Here is a 6,288-nt window from a genome sequence, read left to right on the forward strand (position 1 = left end):
GTTCTTGAGAGAGAGAGAGAGAGAGAGAGAGAGAGAAAGAGAGAGAGAGAGAGATGGATATAAAGAATGGGTGGCTTGAGTAGATTTCTAGCAGCTTGACAAATGCTTGGTCGTGCTTTTGGAATGGTTGAAGATGACTTGCTGATGTTAAACCGAAATTGTGTGAGCTTAGCATGAGAGTTTGGAGTGTGGGAGCTAAAGACCCACAAGTTTAGCAAATAAGAATGCTTGTCCTTGGGTTGGTGTTTGATATGCTTGAGTTTGGGTGTTGAGAATTTATTCTTTGAAGCTATGGCTATGATGGTTTGATTGTTTGGCTGTGATGGTTGTTGGGATGCTTATAGCAGTCAAATGAATAGGGTCTCAAAGAGCATGGCTGTGGAAAGAAAAGCTTAAGACTTTGAAGGCTATGGTGTTTATAGCTTGGAAGGGTATGAGGAAGAAGGAAAAGCTTGGAGTTATGCTTGCTGAGGCTTTATAGGGAAGATGGAGGATTTCAAGGCTGAGACTGTAGAAGAAATGGTTGTGATAGCTGAGGAATGGCTGGGATGGCTGCTGGAATGCTTGCAGCAGTCGAAGGGAGGAAGCATGGTGGTTTGATGGTTGCTGGGTTGCTTAAGTAACCAAGAGATGAAGGTTGATGGCTTTAGAATAACTGTGATGGCTGCTGGAATGCTTGTAGTAGGTGAAGAAAGGGTGAGTTCTCATGGTTGCTGAGAGGCTTGCAACAACCAAGAGAGGTTGGTTTTGGTTGAGCAATGCCTCCCAATTTATAGAAGGTGAAGGCTCTCTTTGGTTTCTAATAGGTAAAAAGAAATGTTAGAGCTAATTTATTTCCAACGGGTAAAAGGGATCATTGAGACATTTTTATTTACAACAGGTAAAGCTAGGCATTGGAAAATGACTATTTCCTATCGGTAAAAGGAAGTGTCGGAATTGGCTTGTTTTCGGTGGGTAATAGGGAGTGCTTGAAGAATATCTCATTTGCTTGCCCACATTAGAGAACTCCAAGTAATGGGTTTGGACTTTGGTGCACCCAAGTAGCTAGCCCAAAATCTCCATTATCCAAGAGCTTCCATGGGCCTTGTGGACCTCCATAACCTTCCACACCACAATCCCTCGTGCATGCCCCGTAAACCACAAGACTTGGATTCATGTGAGCTTGGTAAATGATTGGAATGGGAAAAATGAATTATTGGTTTGGCATGGCATGTACACTATTTCTATATTTATTTAATGAATTAATTCACAAAACACAGATTGGGTTAATGCATGACCAACATTATATGTTATATTGGGCTTTAAATGTCTTTAGGCTTCTCGTGACTTTTTGGTCCTCAACACTTTCTTTGTAGAACTTCATTTGTCTCTTCCGAAATTAAAACTTCACTATGCTCTTGAATCTTTCTCTTTGTTAGTACATAGCTCTTTAAGAAACTTAGCATATGAAGGAATAAACTTAATTGCATCCAAAAGAGGGATGTTCACTTGTACTTTCTTCAATACCTCAAATATGTCGCAATTTGTCTTCTTTTTCTTTACCGGTGCAAGTCTTGAAGGGAAGGGTGGCTTGGGCACATATGGAGGAGTCTTAATATTAGTTTTAGCACTAAAAAAAGGTGCTGGAACCGTGCTAGTAACGCTGGCCATGAAGGGAATATTGTGGGTATGGTGTTGTGTAGAGATTTCTAAAAACTCTACAACCAAACTTTGAGAGTATAAATCACCAAGCAAGCCATATCTAATATGAAATCAAAGTAAGAGTGAAAGCATTAAAGAAACTAGGGATTCATGCAATTCTCATTTGGTCCCAGTCTTTATAAGTCTATGAAAGTGTGCACCAAAGACTCTAAATCTTATTTGAGAGAAGGATAAGATGTTCATACCCTTGGAACGAATCTTGAAACCAAGAATGGTGTTCAAGTAAAAGGAGTGGTCCCTTTGTTGTTGGCTCTCCCTTTGATGTTGATTCTCCACCTTGTAGCTCTCCAAATAGGTACAAAGATATGGACCTCCCAAAAGCTCTTCACCAAGGATTGAATGGGATGAGAGAATGAGTAGACAACAAGTGAAGAGTGCTGCTTGCACCCTCACTTGATGTGATAGATTGAAGGGGTTAGGGAGAGATAGCTTGATGTTTTCTCTCTTCCAATTTCACCAACTTGAAAACCCTAGGATGATAGGATTCCATAGCTACACACTTGTAGGATCCCAAACCACCCCTCCCTCCCCTTTTTTGTGTGTCATCTTTTGCTATCTTGGTCCAACACATTTGAAAGTGTATTTTTAGTTGGTTATTTCCTAGCAAATGTAAAGAGTCTGTAAGTTGGTTATTCCTAGATAAGGAAGAGGTTTAAATGAGGAAGAGGTGTAAAGTCTATACAAATATGCATAGAGTCTTAAATAAGGAAGAGGTTTAAATAAGGAAGAGGTGTAAAGTCTATACAATTCTGCATAGAGTCTTAAATAAGGAAAAGGTTTAAATAAGGCCAATCTTTTTGTTTATTAGGTAAAACAGTTAACCTAGTATGTAAAGGGTTGGGCTAAAAGTCTTTCGATTTGAACCTCCTTTTTGCACTCTAATCAAAATCATGAGATTGTTTTATAAGATTAAGGGAGAGTGATAAAAGGCCATTAGGTTCTTAGATTTATCCAAGTGATAGTCTGAGAGCATAACATATCATTCATTCATCATGCAACGTTGTGGAAGCCTTGCTTGTGAGGAAGATCAACCTGCGTGAATTGGTGTTCGTCCAAGAGAAAGTGAAGAGGACATGTTCGTACAAGACAAGAGTATTTGATCAATCTTCGTTTGTGGTGTAAGAAAGTATCAATTGAGTCTTGTATATGTCCTTAGTTTTTAGTGAAATTGGTTGTGTGCCTTGAGGTTTTTCTCTCTTGTGTGGAGGGGTTTTTCCTCGTGTGAGATTTCGTACAAATACTTTGTCTTCGTTTATTTTCTCAATTTGTTGTGTTTTGATTTTTGCTGTGTAGTACAAGGATTGAATCACATATCAATCCTGCATATTGCATTTTAACATTGATCCATCCAGGTTTACAATTACAATTGGTATTAGAGCGGTTCCCTAAACTTATTTAGAGAGATCATAGGGACTATTGTGATGGATAGAGCAGCTGGATCAATCTCACATCCACCATACTTTGATGGTGAGAACTATGGTGCTTGGAAAGCAAAGATGAAGGCGTTTCTTTGGTCACTAGATGCTTGTGTTTGGAACACGGTAGTTTTTGGTTACTCTCCTCCAACCAAAACTATAATAGAAAAATCAAAGAAAATGTCTGAAGAAGGTAAGGGGGATGGTGATGTTGTCATTGAGGAAGTTGTTCTCAAACCTCATGAAGAATGGACACTAGATCAAACTCACTCCATGAATAATCAAAAAGGATTAAAGGCTCTATTTACTACCTTATCTCCTCATCAATTCCTAATATTTCAAATTGTGAAACCTCGAAGGAGGCTTGGGATATCTTGTAGGTCACATATGAAGGAACAAATGCTGTTAAAGAGTCAAAGCTTCAAATGTGTCTCACTCAATTTGAAATTATTAGAATGGAAGAAGATGAAACCTTTTCTGATTTCTATGCTAAGTTAAATAGTATTGTCAATGCTTCTGCTAATCTTGGACATAAAATTCCTGAATCTAGAGTTGTCAAAAAGGTACTTAGATCACTACCTTCTAGGTTTCAACCTAAGAAAACTGCAATTGAAGAAGTTAGGGACTTAAACACAATGAAAATTGCAGAATTAGTTAGGTCTTTGAAAAACCTATGAAATGGAGCTTCCTACTGTGAAAAGGAGTAAAAACATTGCTCTAAAAGCTGTAAAATCTGAAAACAAAACAAAACAAAAACAAAAAAACAAAGCCATGAAGAGTACTTGGAGTGATAGTGAATCAGATTCATATTCGAACAGTGAGATAGTTGCATTTGTGGAATTTGCAAATATCGATGATCTAGAGGAATCTGATAGTCAGGAGCTTGATGCCGAAGAAATACTTCAAAAATATACTGAACTTTATCATGTCTCTGTCAAAATTAGAAAGCATAGTTCTGATATGAAAAAAAAATTAAAAAATCTGGAAACTGTGAAAAGTAAGATCGAAACTGTGTTTCAATCTCGATTGTCTGAACTTGAGAAAGAAAACAAGTCACTCACTTTACAACTTGAGGCTTCTAAAGAAAAAAATCATAAGATTAACCATTGGCGCAGAAAAGATTGACAAAATGCTTAGTATTGGAAAATCCAGTGGAGAGAAAACTGGTTTGGGTTTTGATGGTTCTACCAATAGTTCTTTGAGAACAAAATTTGTGAAAGCTTTAGGTACATATGCTATGCCTAAGACTTGTGTTCTTACCTGTCCTGCTTGCGGTGAGGTAGGTCATATCCGACCTTTTTGTGAAAAAAAATATTTGAATCATTCTGATAAGTTTTCTATGGGTGCAGCACATACACATTTCTCAAATCTCTTGAGAGAAGCGAATAGTTTGTCTAAACTTGTGCATATTCCAAATTCGTGGTTGCCTAAGATGAAACTTATGTGAAGAGAAAAGAAAAGGACTAAATCAGTGAATGAATTACATTGCTGCTTACTTGCTCATTCTTCAATTAAGTCCAATGATTTCAAATGCTTTGTTGCCTTTACTGCCTTGGACTCTTGCAACCCTAACAAGTAGTACTTTGATAGTGGTTGTTCAAGGCATATGACAGGTGATAAACGTTGGTTTCAGACGTTCTCATATAAAAAGGTAAGAGGCACGGTAACCTTTGGTGATGGTAAGAAAGCCAAGGTTTTAGGTGAAGGTACGTTTACAGCACCTCGTTTACCTACTTTGCATAATGTTTTACTTGTTGAAAACCTTACTGCAAACCTTATGAGTATTAGTCACTATGTGATGATTTTGGTAAGGTTATATTTGATGAAACTGAATGCATAGTAAGTACAAAAACAGGTGAAAAGGTCATTTGTGAACCAAGGTCTAATGATAATTGCTATTGTGCTATGGCTAATGGTTTGAATGTTTGCTACAGGGTTGAAAACAATATCACTAATCTATGGCATCGAAGATTAGGACACATGAATTTCAGAGATCTATTCAAGATTTCAAAGAAAGAATATGTAAGGGGGCTGCCCACATTAAGTGGAAAACAGGGAGTTTGTGGTGATTGTCAAATAGGAAAGCAGACCAAAAGCTCACACAGTCCAACTTTGCAACCACATCAAAACCATTGGAACTTATGCATATGGACTTGGTTGGTCCAATGCAAACTTTAAGTTTGGGAGGTAAAAAGTATATACTGGTTCTTGTGGATGATTTCACTCGCTCCACCTGGGTTGCTTTCTTGCATGATAAAAATGAAGCATTTAAATCTTTCTCTATTTTATGCATGAAAATTCACAATGAAAAACATGATAACCTCATTAGACTAAGGACAGATCATGGGACAGACTTTGAAAATCATCTATTTTCTGAATTTTGTGATGAACAAGGCATTTCACATGAGTTTTCTGCTCCTATTACACCTCAACAAAATGGGGTGGTTGAAAGGAAAAATAGAGTCTTGCTTCACATGAGTAGAGTAATGCTTAATTTTGCAAATTTGGCAAAACATTTTTGGGCTGAGGCTATAAATTATGCTTGCTATACTGCTAACAGAGTTTATTTAAGACCAAAGTCAAAAGCAACTCCTTATGAACTTTGGAAAGGAAAGAAGCCTAATGTGAGTCATTTGAGACTCTTTGGGAGTACATGTTATATATACAAAGATAGGGAACATCTCACTAAATTTGACTCTAGAAGTGACGTTGGTATTTTTCTTGGTTATTCTTTAACTAGCAAGGCGTATAGGGTCTACAACACTCGAACTAAGTCTGTAATGAAGTCTATAAATGTTGTGATTAATGATTCTGATTTGAAGCAGGTCAAACAGATAACGATGATGATGATCTTACTGGAATGCAAACAGAAAGTAGGTGTGATCAAGTTCAAGCAGTGAATGACGATTTAAGTATCACAAACTCAGAAGACATCCATGACACATCATCTCAAACACTTAGAATTGGAGCTAAGCAAGTAAAAATAGATCACAAGCTAGAAAACATCATTGGGAAGCTTCATGATAAAATGAGAACTCGAAGTCAAGACATTGAAGAAATAAGCTACTTGTGTTATGTCTCTCAAATTGAGCCAAAAAATGTCAAAGAAACCATAGTTGACAATGATTGGATCTTAGCTATTCAAGAGGAGTTAAACCAGTTCAAAAGGAAT

This window comes from Prunus persica, chromosome G8, assembly GCF_000346465.2.
Source record: "Prunus persica cultivar Lovell chromosome G8, Prunus_persica_NCBIv2, whole genome shotgun sequence".
NCBI classification, from domain to species: Eukaryota; Viridiplantae; Streptophyta; class Magnoliopsida; order Rosales; family Rosaceae; genus Prunus; species Prunus persica.